At 37.8% G+C, this 18,107-nt stretch overlaps 1 long non-coding RNA gene across 1 annotated transcript in view; it reads right to left on the bottom strand.

The window, feature by feature from the left end:
- Positions 1 to 1,001: 1,001 nt before the first annotated feature.
- Positions 1,002 to 18,107, bottom strand: part of LOC146862626 (uncharacterized) — a 145,782-nt gene continuing 128,676 nt past the window's right edge. Inside the window, exon 4 of the long non-coding RNA XR_014978491.1 lies at positions 1,002 to 2,088. This is a non-coding gene — a long non-coding RNA (uncharacterized LOC146862626). The remainder of the gene's footprint in view (positions 2,089 to 18,107) is intronic.

Genomic DNA, 18,107 nt, shown 5'->3' with positions numbered 1-18,107 from the left:
CATTTAATACCATGCCTACAGCTAGAAAGATGGCATCAAATGTGTCTCCTACTAGTTCAGCTTCTGTTTAAGTACTACATTTGCATCTGTGTGCTAGTGGCATAAATAAACTCCAGGAATCACAGATTCTTCTCCTTGTAAAATTTGCCACATTCCCCCTGTTAATTCAAAAGTGTGTTCATAACTACCAATTCCTACATGTCTAGTTCGTTTGGGAGTTTTTCTTTTATAAATGCACATGTTCCCCTTGTATTGACTGTCTAATCTTAGTTTTGGGTAAGTCATTTTCTTTCTTAATTCATCTTCCTATTTCTTCCACAAAATGTTTAAAACATCACTATGTCTATCTTGAGTGTGTGTTATGTTTATGTATCTTTCTTCTAATGCAATTATGTAAGCTTTCTCCAAAGGTTTCATCAAGCAGATTTTATTATTTTTGTAAGCCTTAACACTATAGGCCTGTGGGGAAAGAAATAATATCAAGCAGTGCCCATGTCTTTTCCTTGTGGGTATAAGTTCATGCTTTCTATCAGGGATACTTGAGAAAGAATTAGATCATAATTAGAATAGAAATATTCAAAGTGTCCTCACCTATGCACAAGTGAAAGTAAAATACTACAGGAAATAGCATATGACAGCGGCATATGAAAGTAACTAACCTATTCTGATGTAGAAGTAGGTAAATGAGCACAAGCATAGCAGTCATTCATGTCTAGAGCAAGAGTGTATCTGTATACTAATCTAGAGTAAACATTTGTGGAAAAATCATCTTTCTTGTAACTAACAAAAGAACCTTTTAACTGGTCTTAATCGGTAGGTATGCTTGTGGTTTACTTGATTTACTATTTCTATGATCTAATTCTGGTGTTAAATAAAACCCTACTAATACTATAGTGATCATAATTACTGTTATTACGAAAATTTAGCACATAATATATTTAGACTTAATACTAATGCAACACATTTCTCTCATATCAAAAAAGGTTTTATTTTAAAGTTCAGCAACTCAGCGACAACATTTCAGCAGTTTAGTAGTTCAACAACCTTTCGTTAGTGGTCTTTCAACATCGTTTAGCTTTAGCAGTTCATTTTTCTAATTAGACAATCCTTAACCCTACTCAGAGTTCTACTATACTGTTACTCCCACTCATCCACCGCAGACTTGGACCTAGGTTGATCGTCTTTAAAATAAGAAATTAAAATGATAAAGGTCTAACAGGACAGTTTCTTTTCATTTTTTCGTTTCTTTCTTCCATTCTTCTGATCATTTTTCAAATATTTGTTTCAGCTTTTCCCAATTTTCTTAGGGTTTAATCATCAGGGTGGTTCAAACAGTTCAGATCTCCCATCTAACAGATGATCTGATGTGACATTAAGTACTTGATCAACATAGTTCATCCATTCAGGTGCTGAATACCTCCAACAAGGCTCTCTTGCTCTCCTGGATCTTCTGAGTGATTGTTTGTTTTGCTCTATACCACTTTCATCACTTGACTCAATTTCTTTAGGTATAGTTGCTTTCATTCAACTGATGTACTTTTTCTCAATCTTTCTTGTTTATAGGATTGTGGTAATTCAGCTCTCTGGGTGACTCCCCTTATTCAAATGTGTGTCCTTTCACCTCGATCTTCCTGTACTACTGATGGGTTATCAGTAATATATCCGTTTGAGGAACTTACTTTGCTTATATATCATTAGATACTTCAATGCCACTTTGTGTAACTTCAGAAAGTTGAATCTGTCTTTCGACTTGCACATCCTCACCCCTCTCTTTCTCTTGCTTTTCTTACATTGGTGGTACCACTGATCTGGTTGGTCTTTCAGGTGATGGTGGAGTCACCAATGCTCTTCGTTCAGCATCAAGGACCACAATTGCTTCTTCTTAATTTCTCACCGTCTTGGTGTGAGAAGCATGCATCCAGTTCAGAACTCCAGCACACTTAACAGCAATATTAGTTACAAAGATTATTAAGAGGGGGCCTTTCCATCTTGGTTCCAAAAAAGTTGTTCCAATGTGCTTCTTTATCACAACGCAATCACATTGATTGACGTTGTGGCACTGTTCTTGGTGCGGATCTCTTGCGGCAGCTGTAAAATAATAAGAAACAGAACAGACTATATCAGCCAACCCTTTGCAGTAATCGAGTATCATCATCTGTGATGTTAAAAAATGTAGTTGCAGGTACAGTAGACAATTTCATTGCCCTGCCCATCAAAATCTCATGAGGCGATAAGCCAGTTTTTTTATCTGCAATACTCAGATACTCATCAGTGCCAAAGGTAATACATCTGGCTATTTCATTCATGTTGAAGCACAAGCTTTGTTAATTTTAACCTAATAGTACCATTTACTCTTTCAATGATTTCAGAGGCTTGAGGTCTGTAACTGTAGTGCAAACTATGCTTGATTTGTAGTGCTGTGCAAATCATATTCAGGATCTCATTATTGAAATGAGTCCCCCTATCTGATTCAAAAGAAACTGGTATTCCAAATCAATTCCAGCAATAGCAGTTTTGCTACAGTGAGACTGCCGTTTCTCTGGGTGGGTAGGCTTCCACCCTTCTTGGGAAGACACACACTATGACTAGGATATATCTCAGCCCATTGCAAACACGCATCTCGACAAAATCTATTTGCATTCTGTTGAAGCATCAACTTATCTGCCTATGTGACTAAGTGTAACATGCTTTTTTCCTGCATTCATTTGCTGACAAATTACTCATCTCTGACAAACGTCTTCTGCCAGTATCCTAAATCAAGGATTATATCATCCTTGTCGAAAAAGCCTAATCTTGGTATCCCTGCTAAATGTGTGTATTTGTGATAGAATTGTGTCATTGGAAACAGCAAACTGTCTGGCAACATGGGTTTTCCATCAGCTGCCATCCAAATGTCATTAGAATTTTTCTCACAACCTGCTTTAATCCAACCATTTTGCTCTGTTTTGAAACATGTTCCTGTAGTCTTTTTAATTTGTCCCAAGTATCAGTCACTTTCATAAGTCAAGTGAAAGAGGTTACCTCTTCCGATTCACATGTGAAATTTCCATTAAATGTGTAGGCCAACAAAAACCATTACAGTGCTAATGAATCAACATACCTATTTCCCATGACAATGTACTCATTACCACTTTGATGAGCTGCACATTTAACCCCTGCAATTTCTTCAGTTAATTGTAATGCTTCCAACAAGTTTTTAACATGCATTCCGTTTCTCATTGGTGTCCCTAATGAAGTAAGGAATCCCCTCTGTGACCACAATTGCCCAAAATCATCGACAACACCAAAAGCATACTGACTATCTGTAAACATGGACACTTTCATATGAGCAGTTAAACTGCGTGCCCTGGTAAGGGCAATCAATTCTACATGAGATGCTGGGTTCCAGATGTACTCCTCAAATGGTTCTATTTTGGCTACTGTTCCTTCTGTTCAGAGTTCTCCATTGCAGAGAAATAGGCATAGCGGGAATAGGATTCATTATGCAAATGGATGTTATTCTATAAGAAAACCCCTCCTCTACACTTCCAAAAAATGATGGGGTGCTTCACACCCCTTCCAGTCCTGGAAAGGATTTACACCAGCCTTGTTTTGGACTAAATTTCTCACCATTTTATAAGGTTGAAAGTGGATAAATCCTTTTTTGAATGCCCACAAAGGTAGAGTTGGGCACTTCAAAACTTCTGAGGCAAACCACACCTTTAAATGGCCATTTCCAACCCCTTGAGTTGTCTTATAAGTTGAGGAGATCTCCAAACTCATAGTGCTTTCCCCACTCATGGAGGAGCCAAAAGGTACATTTATTTGTATACGTATGTTTATGAACAGCTTTACCTTTGCCGGAGACCCATGGCCTTTACGCTCTATTCATAAACTTGCTATTAGACAGCACAGATCAGTGTGTAGGTTAAAGGCACATACTGAGGCAGACACTTTGTGTCAGTACAAAGTCACAAAATGTGATGCAAACCTCTGCAAAGAGCTGATTTGCTACTTGCCAAGCTTATCATTTCAGAGTTTGCAGTCACCTTTCCTATGGTTAAAGATCATCACAAAAAAGATGCAGACATTTAATTCTGTTGATATCTCTATGCTTTTTGCTGGATTTTACAACTGGGTAACTGAATTTTAGAGTTTTATTGCACCACATTAATTTACATTTTGCAAAAATATTGAAATTACAGAAGTTTGTTAAGTTTAATTTAGAAAAAAAGATAACTCAATTAAATCTGCATAGGTTAAGTCTGACAAATGACCAAACACTCCCAGTTCAAATGTGTAGCAGCAGGTTATATGCATTGCCCTGCAGCAGCCTTTACCCACTAAACGTTCATAATGAATATGTTAACCTGTGACCTTCAGGGTGCACAAAGCTCTTTGCAGAAATTGCATCATCATTATTAACTATCTTACCAGGATTCAAGTTCTTGACCTGCAGGCTAAATATAAAAAGACTTCCGGAGGACCGGAACAAACCTGCCAAGTCAATCTGTTTCTGGTGAACCTTACAGAAAAGATATCTGGCCTTATGGAGCTCTCTTTGGCTACAGCTTGAAGCCTTTCCCCACTGGAAGTACCCAAGCTCCAAAAAAGTGACTAAGTCCAAACATAGAAAACTTGACCAGGTGAAGACGCCAAAAGTATCTGGCCGGTAAGAGGACAGCCCTGGTTAATGATTTTTGGGGCACACAAAAAGGATCATTGGGGATGATGGGATGATGGTCTGTATTCTCTTAAGGGCTTGAGTATGAGCTCGCTCGGAAATCCCTCCATACGACTCGGATCCGTAGGGCTTTCCTAGCGAATTGTGCTCTGCGAGTGCGAGCGACCGAGTACGATGCGCCCGTATAGGGACACACTTGGTTCGTTCGGAATCCCATTGAACTCTATGGGAGCCTGTATACTGAATGTGTACACAGGCTCCCATAGCAAAAAAGGGTGGGTGGGGAAAAGAATACACCTTGTGGCGGGCCCCCCATGGTGCCCGCCATACTCTGCATGTATGGAAATGGGGGACTCATGGGTACCCCCACAGGACAGATTCGGACGGCACTGAATGAAGAGGGGCCCACTCCAGCCCCCAAATTCCGATTCCCAAAGCTGTTTCATCTCGCTGAGACCGACTCGATACGGCTGTCCGAATCGTTCACCGTACTCGTTCAGAAGCCGGCTCCATTGCATGGCACGATTCTACTGTGAATGAGTCGGACTGACTGGATCGGGTTCGGAAACGATTCTGTCGACGCATATGAGATCTTCCCATCGTACTTGGTTGTTCGGAACGGGGGATGATTCGGTCAGAAACATAGGCTCCAAATCGGATTTGCTTATTCCGGAACCCGTCTGGAGGCCTTCCTAGCGAGATCATATTCAGGCCCTAAGTGTACACTGGTGGCAGTATAATTTAATACTTACATGTGAAAAGTGAAAGTTAACACTCTTCAATCATTATTATTTGTTTACCTATCAGGATGTGTTTTGGCTTACATGGGCAAAGCAAAAGTTAACTATCTTCAGCAATTCTTACTGTTTACCTATCAGGATATGTGACTTAAATGGCTGTGACATATACCTGGTGCTATTATTTAGTAAATGCTGAAGGAAAATGGACATTGCTTTGATCTGCATTAGGGATTATGGGTGTTCCATTGCCATTGAATCTATTTTGGAATGTATTAGTATTGTTCCAGGTAGGAAATGGGGATAGGGATTTTCTACACTGGGGATGATGGGCCTTAAATGGCTATTAACTATACCTGATACTCCTATTTAGTAAACGTTGAAGGAAAATGGGCATAGCTGTGTTCTGCATGGGGGATTATAGGGGTTTTGTTGTGATTGAATATATTTGGGACTATATTATGATTTTTCCAGTTACAAAATAGGGATAGGGATTTTCTACTTCGGGGATGATGGGCATTAAATGGCGTTTACATATACCTAGCACTTACTTTCATGATTACTATAAGGAAATGGTTATAGCTACTTGACTCACAGGGGATTATGGACTTTGAACAGCTGTTGAACATTTCCCTCTAAATTATAATAGTCCTGTTAGGAAAATGGAAATAGCCAATCTTTAAATGAGGGATTATGGGGGATAAATGGCTGATACATACCCTGGGCATGGTATTTTCTTACTTACTCCTCTTGAGATAATGGCCATAATGATTTCTACAGGGGGGTTATGGGTGTTAAATGGATGTTACATACACCTACCACTTTATTGTAGTGATGAGTGTTGAGGAATGGGCATAAATATCTTTTAAATGGGGATGATGGGGGTTATATGGCTAGAACATATACCAGGTACTGTATTTAGTAAATGATGAAGGAGGAAATAGCTACTTTACACTGGGTTATGGGCATTAAACAGTTGTTAAAAACATTTCCCCTTATATTATAATGGTCCTGTTAGGAAAATGGAAATAAATAATATTTAACTGGGGATTATGGGGCATCACTGGCTGCTACTTACCATGGGCATGTTATTTCACATAGCATAGTCCTCTTGAGAACATGGCCTTAAGGATTTGTGCATCAGGGATGATGGGGGTTAAATGGCTGTTGCCTACACCTGCAACAGTAGTGTAATGACGTGTGTTGAAGAAATGGGCATAAGTATTTATTTAATGGGGATAATGAGGGTTAAATAGCTGGTACATATACCTAGTACTGTTATTTGGTAAACGTTGATGGTAAGAGGGTATAGCAGTTTTCTGCGTTGGGGATTATATGTGTTATGTGGCCTTTAAATCTATTTGGAAATGTATTAGGATTGTTCAAGGTAGGAAATAGGGATAGGGATAGAGATTGTCTAAGTCAGGGATAATGGGTGTTAAATGGCTTTTTTTCTCATATACCTACAACTCTATTTTCATGATTTCTGTAAGGAAATAGTAATAGCTACTCTATTCAAAGGGAATCATTGGCTTTAAACAGCTGTTGGACACATTTACCCCTCTATTATAATGGTCCTGGTAGGACAACGGAAATAGATAAGGTTTAAATCGGGGGGGGTATGAGAGTTCAATGGCTGCTATATACCCTGAGCATTCTATTTTACCTAGCTCCATTGGGATAATACCCATAATGATTTCTACATGGGGATGATGGATGCTAAATGGCTGTTACATACACCTGCCACTGCAGTGTAGTGACGTGTGTTAAGGAAATGAGAAAAAATGTTTTTTAAATCGGATGATGGGGGTTAAATGCCTGGTAAATAAACCTGGTACAGGTATTTTGTAAATGAAGGAGGTAGTAGCTACCTTACAGGGCATTATGGGCTCTAAACAGATATTATAATGTTCCTGGAAAAGGGAAATAAATAATATTTAAATGGAGGATTATGGGGGGTAATTGGCTGCTACATACCCTGGAGATGATATTTTACAAAGCCCTCTTAAGAAAATGGCATTAATGATTTGTACAGCAGGGATGATGGGGGTTAAATGGCTGTTGCATACACCTGCAACTGTAGAGTATTGACAAGTGTTGAAGAAATCGGCATGAATATATTTTTTAATGGGGTTGATGGGGGTTAAATGGCTCTTACACATACCTGGTACTGTTATTCAGTAAATGTTGAAGGTAAGTGGCTATGTTCTGCATGGGCGACTAAGAACCTTACATTTCCATTGAATCTATTTGGAAATGTATTAGAATTGTTCAAGGTAGGAAACAGGGAGAGGGATTTTCCACATTGAGGATGATGAACATTAAATGGGTTTCACATATACCTACCACTGCATTTTATTGATTACTGTAAGGAAGTGGTAATAGCTACTTTGCTCACAGGGGGTTATGGGATTTAAACAGTTGTTGAGGACGTTTTTCCCTATATTATAGCGGTCCTGTTAGGAAAATGAAAATAGATCATGTTTAAATGGGGGATTATGGGGGTAAATGGCTGCTACACTCTTTAGGCATGGTATCTTATATAGCTCTCTTGGGATAATGGCCATAATGATTTCTACATGGGGGATGATGGGAGTTAAATGACTGTTATATACACCTGCCACCGCCGTGCAGTGACATGTGCTGAAGAAAAGGGCATAAATATATTTTTAAATATGGATGATGAGAGTTAAATGGCAGGCACATATACCTGGTACAGTTATTTAGTAAATGATGAAGGAGGTAATAGTTACTTTGCTCGCAGGGGATTATGGTCTTTAAAACAGCTGTTGAACACATTTCTCCCCTATATTATAATGATCCTGTTAGGAAAATGGAAATAAATAATGTTTAACTTGGGGTTTGTCTGCTGAATAGCTTGAGTATGGTATTTTCCGTAGCACTCTTGGGATAATGGCCATAAAGGCATCTACATGGGGGATGATGGGAGTTAAATGGCTGTTACATGCACCTGCCACTGTAGTGTAGTGGCGTGTGTTGAAGAAATGGGAATACATACATGCTTTTTAAATGGGAATGATGGGTGTTAAATGGCTAGTACATATACCTGTACTGTTATTTAGTAAAGGTTGAAGGTAAGTGGGCATATCTGTGTTCTGCATGGGGGATTATGGATGTTGTATGGCAATTAAATCTATTTGGACATATATTAGGTTTGTTCAAGGTAGAACATAGGCACATGGATTTTCTACATTGGGAATGATGGTTGTTAAATGGATTTGAGATATCCCAACCACTGTATTTTCATGATTACTGTAAGGAAATAGTAATAGCAACTGTACTCACAGGCGATTATGGGCTTTAAACGCTGTTGAACACATTTTACTCTATATTATACTGGCCTTGTTGGGAAAATGGAAATAGATAATGTTTAAATGGGGGATTATGTGGGGTAAATGGTTGCTACACACCCTGGGTATGACATTTTACATATCCCTGTTGAGATAATGGCAATACTGATTCCTACATGGGCAATGATGGGTGTTAAATGGCTGTTACATACATCTGCCACTTTAGTGTAGTGATGTGTTTTGATGAAATGAGCATAAATATTTTCTTTAAATGGCACTATAGGAGGTTAAATGGCTAGTAAATATACCTGGTACTGGTATTTAGTAAACGTTGAAGGTAAATGGGCATAGCTGTGTTCTGCATGGGGGATTATGGGTCTCAAATGGCAACTGAATCTATTTGGAAATGCATTAGGATTGTTCAAGATAGGAAATAGGGATAGGAATTTTCTACATGGGGATGATGTGTGTTAGATGGCTTTGACATATACATACCACTGTATTTTCATGAGTTCTGTAAGGAAATGGTAAAAGCTACTTTCCTCACATGGGATTATGGGCTTTAAACAGCTGTTGAACACATTTTCCTCTATAATATAACGGCCATGTTAGGAAAATGGAACTAGATAATGTTTAAATGGAGGATTAAGGGGGTGAATGACTGCTATATTCCCTGTGCGTGGTATTTCACGTAACTCTCTTGGGATAAGGGCCATAGTGATTTCTACATGGGGAATGATGGGTGTTAATTGGCTGTTGCATATACCTGCCCCTGTAGTGAAATGATTTGTGCTCGGGAAATTGGGGATGATGGGGGTTAAATGGCTTGTACATATACCTGGTACACTTCTTTAGTAAATGATCAAGGAGGTAATAGCTACTTTACTCACAGGGGATAATGGGGTTAAACAGCGGTTGAACACGTTTCCCCCTATATTATAGGTGTTAATGTTTAAATGAGGATCATAGGGGTTAGATAGCTTTGCATACCCTGGACATGGCATTTTACATAGCCCTGTTGGGATAATAGCCATAATGATTTCTACATGGGGATGATGGGAATTAAATGTCTGTTGCACACACCTGCCACTGTACTGTAGTGAAGTGTGTTGAAGAAATTAGAATAAATGTTTTATAAATGGGCATTGTGGGGGTTAAATGGCTTTAGTGACTGATCGTGAAAGGGATTACTTGGTGCTTTCAAAAGGTTATGCCACATTTTCCACTTGTATGTAGAAATCACATTTTAAAAGTATGTTGAACACTGGGTGAAATCAGCCAGGGGAACAAAATATGACATAGAAGTACTAAAGAATCATATTTAACAGTTGTTACATTCAGAACTCACTACCCAGTCAACCAGGAACCCAATTTCTAACACTACTCTACTGTTTAACTATAAAAAAGAGCAAACCTTAATTGAGCAACTTACAACATCTTTACACAATGCAAAAATTGTCTATACTTTTTTTCCATCTTCATTTGCATGGTGGCCTGCTATTTGAGCCAAATGTGCAGAGAACATATATTGTAATAGAAGCTATCACCTATATTCCATACAAACTCCATTATTTGAATACATAAAAATGTGGGGTACTAGATGCTATAAATCTATTTAATGACTTGTTCATTCAAGGACAAAGTCTTGGAACAGGAGTTTAAACTTAATGAGACCCCAAATTATGAAACTCATTATCTTTCTTGCTTCCTCATGGGTACCTTATCATGTTATCTTGTCCCCTAATCTTAATTCTGGTGTTACTGCAAAGATCTCTACAATGTGGATTTGAAATTTCACAAGCTTATGTAGCGAATGTCTGACAGAATATCGACGGACAGAAAATCGACCTACAAAAATATCGACACAAAAATATCGATGACAAGAATATCGAGATCCTATCTACAACATGGTAAGTACAAAAATATCGAAAATAAAATATAGAATGTCAAAAATATCGTTATTAAAAATATAAAGTATTTTTAGTTAAAAAAAAATATGTAAAATAAACAAAATAATACTTATAAATAAAATAAATTTAATTAAATATATGTTATAATGTTTAAAATAAATAATTAATATATATAATGTAATAAAACATTAATTAAACATACATATAATATATAATATATATACTTACTTAATAATACATTTTAATAATTGTTTTAATAACTTATAACATGTTAAAAATTATTATAAATTACAAATACATCATACACATAAAACAATAACATGAATAAAAATTAAATATTTATATATAACACATTTAAAAAATTACATTTAATTTGAATATTGTTAAAATTAATTATATATTACATTAGCTAAAATAATACAAAAAATATTAAATAGCACCGACAATAAAACTACTACTCCAGCTCCAAAAAAAAACAGTAAAGAAAATGTTGGATAGCGTAGAGCTAAAAATTACTATTCCCACTCCAGAGAGTGCAACAGTAGGGAAAGTGTTGGATAGCGTAGGGGTAAAAATTACTATTCCAACTCCACAGAGTGCAACAGTAGGGAAAGTGTTGGATGGCGTAGGGGTAAAAATTACTATTCCCACTCCAGAGAGTGCAACAGTAGGGAAAGTGTTGGCTAGCGTAGGGGTAAAAATTACTATTCCAACTCCAGATAGTGCAACAGTAGGGAAAGTGTTGGATAGCGTAGGGGTACAAATTACTATTCCAACTCCAGAGAGTGCAACAGTAGGGAAAGTGTTGGATAGCGTAGGGGTACAAATTACTATTCCAACTCCAGAGAGTGCAACAGTAGGGAAAGTGTTGGATAGTGTAAGGGTAAAAATTACTATTCCAACTCCAGAGAGTGCAACAGTAGGGAAAGTGTTGGATAGCGTAGGGGTAAAAACTTACTATTCCCACTCCAGAGAGTGCAACAGTAGGGAAAGTGTTGGATAGTGTAGGGGTAAAAATTACTATTCCAACTCCACAGAGTGCAACAGTAGGGAAAGTGTTGGATAGCGAAGGGGTAAAAATTACTATTCCAACTCAAAAGAGTGCAGCAGAAGGGAAAGTGTTGGATAGCGTAGGGGTAAAAATTACTATTCCCACTCCAGAGAGTGCAACAGTAGGGAAAGTGTTGGATAGCGTAGGGGTAAAAGTTACTATTCCAACTCCAGAGAATGCAACAGTACGGAAAGTGTTGGATAGCGTAGGGATGAAATTTACTATTCCAACTCCAGAGGGTGCAACAGTAGGGAAAGTGTTGGATAGCGTAGAAGTTAAAAATAACATAGTTATCAATAAAATAATTATTTAAAATAATTAGTGATCGAAATTATTTACAAATACCAATAAATAATTATTACAAACATAACTACCAAAGAATAATTAATTAACAATACATTAATAATAAATACCAATAAATAATAATTAATAAATATTAATTACCAAATAATAAATATTAAACGATAACATATTTTTCAAAACCAAAAACATATGAATTATTAAAAAGTAAATACCAATTAAAATATATTTAACCATTTAAAAAAATATATACCGCAAAATAATAATAATGAAACATTAATTACCAATTAAAATATTGAACTATTAAATATTTTTCATATGCCAAAATAATAAATATTACACATAAATTACCAATTAATAATTACTTATTAATATATTAATTAGAAATATCAATGCATAGTATTTAATTATATTTAATTCACAATTAATGATTAATCAACAATTAATTATTTTTCATAACCAAAATATTATAATTTAAAATATTTACCAATTAATAATTATCGTCCAATTAATTAATTATCAATACCCAACAACTAATTTATTAATTACTTAATTAGATTTCAATTACTTCCAACACTATTCCCCTATAAACGCACAACACACTCCACTAATAAAATAATACACTTAACATAATTATCAATTAATCAACTAATTAAAACTAATTGCCAATTAATAAAAATTAATTACCAATTAATACTTAATTAACAATAATATAATTATCAATACCAATAAATTAAAATAAATTATTAATTAATTACAATTAAATTACTTCCCACCCTATTCCCCTATAAACCCACAACCCGCTACAGAACTTAAACGCAAACATTTATTAAAATCAATTTATAATTCCTAAAAATGTATAATTAATTCCATATAATTAAATTACTTCCCACCCTATTCCCCTATAAACCCACAACCCGCTACAGAACTTAAACGCTAAAATTTATTCAAATCAATTTATAATTCCTAAAAATGTATAATTAATTCCATATAATTAAATTACTTCCCACCCTATTCCCCTATAAACCCACAACCCGCTACAGAACTTAAACACAAAAATTTATTAAAATTAATTTATAATTCCTAAAAATGTATAATTAATTCCATATAATTAAATTACTTCCCACCCTATTCCCCTATAAACCCACAACCCGCTACGGTACTAAAACACAAAATTGACTTAAAAAACCATTGTTAACATATAAAAATTGTATACATATATGTTAAAATCAGTAGAACACTTAACTAAAAACATATAACACATACATATTAAATACATAATAAAATACATAACAATAATATAAATATCGATATTAGTAACATCAATATTAGTAAAATCGATATATTTGATGTCGATATTACTAACTTCGATATTACTAACATCGATATTAAAATACTTACCTTAGGATCGATATTCTGTCCATAGATATTATTGACATCGATATTCTGTCCCTTCGATATTTAAAACTCGATATTAGTGTAGGTAGATATTTTAGTTTCGATATTTTGGCTGCTCACCTATGTAGCATCTGCCCTTTCCAAGCTCAGTTCTGGAAACTGGGTGCCCCGTCACCTTTGGCCTCAACCCACAGATGCTGGACCTTCTGACACACCCATTGCCTCTTCCAATAGAGCCATATGTAGCTTTGCTTCATGAATAGGAAGAAAGATCACAACTATGAAATCAAACATCCTCTCAGTTCTGAGGGAAAGGGACATCATCTCTTTGGTGCACTGTCATTACTACCACTCAGAATGCAGAAATATTTACTTATTGGTAGTGAAGATCTCCCAGGGATGGAGGTGACCTTGGTTTAATAGGCCTGTATGGTGTTCACTCCCTTTAGAGTTTTTACTTCTCTGTGTCTATGTTAATTAAGAATATACGTTGCTGGTACTGCAGTGGAATTGGTTCTCTGCCAAATTTAGGAATTAGTAGCACATTCTTTTAATCCATTAACAGTTAATGTGTCTCTTCTGCCTTCACCAAGAGGAGCACATACCCCATTAGACATGATGAAATTTATCAGACAAAATATCCTCAGTTGAAACTCATTCATTCAAATATCTATGAAAGTTTGACATTTCTACTTCATTTTCTGCACACCAAGAAGATCCCTTTTCTTTCGCTACCTCTTTTGGGAGAGGATGAAATAATTTCCTAAAAAACAGTTTCACACCACTTAGGCCTACGTGGTCCAGTGAGGTATCAATCTAGGGGTGAACCCTGATTGTACATGTACAACCCTTACATCATACATACACTCCTTGTGCCACTTTATGAATTGTTAAACATACACTAGGAGGCCCTGCTAGCCCTCAGAATCTGGGCCTTTTACATAAAAAATTCATTAATGATTCTGTTGGGAATGTTTCCAACTTTAGGAATTGTCATATTTCCTGGCTCAGTTCATAATATAATTCCAGGCCATTGAACCCTCCTACTGCACCAAGTTAATTACTCTGCTCTATAGCACAAGAAACAAAAGTTTACCCAGAGTGGAGCCATTAACAGTGCGTGACCCAGTTACAGGGACAGCCGAGGCCCACAGAAATAAAGTAGGAGGACCAGATGTCTGGAGCCAACATAGAAGGATCATCTTTGAACGTTTAGTGTAAAGAAATAAAGCAGCTTTGGCAGCAATGAGAAGCTCTTATCACAGACAATATGAAGTTGCCATATTGGATTAACCCAGAGTGCTGTGCAGGAGGACTGGGACATGGGTGGAGTGATAATGTGGAACCCTAGAATTGAACATGAGTACTTGGCTTTTAGATATTTCTGCCCTTCCCTTAGAAATCTCTACACAAGGAAGCGAAAGATGAGAAGACCCTGGAACTGTGATCCACAACAGCAAAGAATGCCCAAGTGGAAGGAGAAGCCACCTCTAGTCCTGCAAAGATGGGCTTTGGGACTTTGACACAAGCTGACCCCGTGGACTAGGATGGGTCTCTTCGCAGTGACGTGAATAAATTCCCGAGGACCAACTTTAGGTTCTACGGACCCTATCCCTCAAACCTGTCAAAAGGAGATCTATCCTGGGAACTTCATCCCCTGTCGCAGCAGTGCAGCGTGGCCAGGGCCATTCCTCACCCACATGCCTGTGTCTAGGAGGCATGGCTTGTGGGTCTTCTTTCTCCCTGCCCACAACCAGCACAGACAGGTTAGACTGAATTGATCCTGCCTGAGGAAGGGTTGTGGCTCCCGCTGTGCTGGAAGCACATGAAAGATTGCCGGCTCACACACAGCATCAATGGAGGGATGCTGCACAGGGGGAGCTGGCTAATGTTGCAAGGCCTGGGGGCTCTTAATACTGCAGTTCCCAATGAAAAACAAAGCTGTGTGTGCCCCAAGTGATACTGGGGAACCCAGAAATTAAAAGCTGGAGTGCTGCACAAGGCCGGTCCTTCACCGCTCATCTCACATGTAAGCCATAGGGTAGGGTTCAACCCATAAGTGAGTGCTACAAAATTCACATATTGTTTTCATGTGGTGCCACATGAAGAGGGAACCACCAATGGTTTTAGTGACTATTTGGGGGCTGCAGAGAGTGCAGAAGCCTCCAAAGACACCCCCATAAAAATTGTCCCTAGGTTCCCTAAGGCATAATACTCTAATCCTGGGAGAAATGTTGCTGCTTTACAAAGTGATCCAGGAGCATGTACTTTGGCACATAGAGTCCAAAGTGCAGAAACTCCTATTGGATCATTCTGTGACTGCAGTAGCAGTCTGGTGAACAAAAAAAAAGACTCAGGCACATGTTTTTAAATATCATGCTTTATTAATGATGATGATGTCAATACAAGGTTTTACTGTTGATGCTCCTAATTAACTTAAATGATGGGTCATAACTAGCATTGCCTGTTATTGGTACTGTCCCCATTGATTTCAGTTGTGTTACACTGGATAATTATAACATGTTGTTACTTTTACTGATGTGGGGACACCATGACAAAGTCTGTAGGCCTACCTTATTTATAATGACACCCCCTCATATTATGATGTTTCATGCATTATATGTGGAGTGGTGTGGTTATAGCATTAATGACTCACAATGGGTGTACCGTGATATATAGGTATCACCAATCTATTTTTATCTACCTGATTGTATACATTTGTGATTTAATGTATAGTATTTAGTAGTGTGCATGTGAAAGTACTGTTCCTTTTTAAAAGAACAATCTCTGACTGGACAATGATTTATTGAGTATTGCTGTTGTGTACCACCAAACTGCAGTTGCTTGTCCACATCACATCCTCTGAGTAGGACTTGGACTGCCCTGCTTTCCTACACTGAGAGTCAAGTGCTACAATGGGGTGCTTGGTGCGTAGTAAACAATAATTTGTAGGCATATTAGTTGTGAAGGACGTACACCCTTCACTATTAATAAACCAATGTCTTACTACTTATCATATTCAAATATAATTTGATTACAGCACATATATAAGTATAAAATGTAAAATGTGTGAAAGCATGATTAAATTATGATTGCAAACCAAATAAACCATTTTAGCATAATAATACATTTTACATTTATGCTACTTTCAGACATAATGGCAGAATGGCAGGAAGGGCCACGTATATTACATCACAGAAAGGCAAACAATTGCTTTTGCTTATGGGATACACATACAGCCAGGAAAGCACAAGCACTGAGAACGTGGATTGGATATTTATTAAATGTTTTTCAAATGCTTGTTATGAGAGAGCTACAGTGAAAATTACATTGTAATTAATGTCAGGAAACTGAACTACTCCCCATATATAAAAGAGATATTAGCAAGGCATGTACTACAAAATTTAAAAGAGGGAAGAACTAGTTCCCAAAAGCCCACTACTACAATTTTATAAGAGATATTCTCTAAAGCACCTAAGTACATCACACGCCAGCTACCAGCAAACCCTACCTTAAAACAACTAATGTACTAAAAAAGGCAAAAGTCAACCCCCTGTTGCTCCTAGGTACCAAGAAATACAGATTTTAAGACACTTAAATCACTGCACATAATGAAGAACCCTTTCTCCTACACTGCAACCACAATAACGAGAGAACAGGTATACTTGCACCTGAAAATAATCTCGTAAAACTTAGGGCTTGCTGTCGATCGTGGTGGACGGGTACTCCATCAAAACAGTGATGAATATCCCACCCACTGAAATATGAATCTCATTATATCCTATAGGACTTATATTTCAGCGGATGGGATATCTTTCACTGTTGTGATGGAGTAACATGTCTGCCAGGATCTAAATCAGGCCCTAAGTCAATGTGAAGTGTGGATGATGGACAATACTTTTAAAACGTCCCTCCAACCATTCACACAGATATGCACCATACACGGTGAATATCATAACAGTAACATAGAATTTCATTATTCAATGGTGTCTAGAAAACAAAGTGAAACTTACTATGTACTTTTAAACCACATCAAAGTAAAAACTATCGCTACTCTCCACACAAAATCATAGTAGACTTTGAACAGGCAATGATAAAAGCAATACTTAGCCACACACACATATGGCCATACAAAGCTGCTGTTACCACTTCAAACAAAGCATTTGGATAGATCTTCAAAAACCTGCACTAAGGTGCCGATCACGATCCGGTAAAAAAATTCCCCGTGCGACTCGTATCCAGTCTTTTTACCGTACGAATCGTACAAGTGCCGTACGAACTGGCAATCACGAATCGCATTGGGAATATTCCCCACACGTCCTCGGGTCGGAAAAAGTGTCCGACGCGTCCTCGTACGATTTACCGTACAAACGTGAAAAGCGAAGTCCGACCGGGGAATCACGATCCGTCCCGGGCGTCCGAATGTACAACCGTATGGTTAAAAGACCGTCCGCACCGAACTCCTATAACAACCATGGAGACGTCCAAACAGGTGCCCGGTACGTGCCGTACCCCCCCCAGCCCCCGCATATACGCGCCGTACCCCCCCCAGCCCCTGCATGTACGCACCGTACCCCCCCAGCCCCCGCATGTAAGCACCGTACCCCCCCAGCCCCCGCATGTACGCGCCGTACCCCCCCAGCCCCCGCATGTACGTGTCGAACCCCCCCAGCCCCCGCATGTACGCGCCGTACCCCCCCAGCCCCCGCATGTACGCACCGTACCCCCCCCAGCCCC

This window comes from Triturus cristatus, chromosome 2_2, assembly GCF_964204655.1.
Source record: "Triturus cristatus chromosome 2_2, aTriCri1.1, whole genome shotgun sequence".
Classification (NCBI taxonomy): Eukaryota; Metazoa; Chordata; class Amphibia; order Caudata; family Salamandridae; genus Triturus; species Triturus cristatus.
Note: the sequence above shows the minus strand (reverse complement) of the source record. Positions and strands in the feature narration are given on the sequence as shown.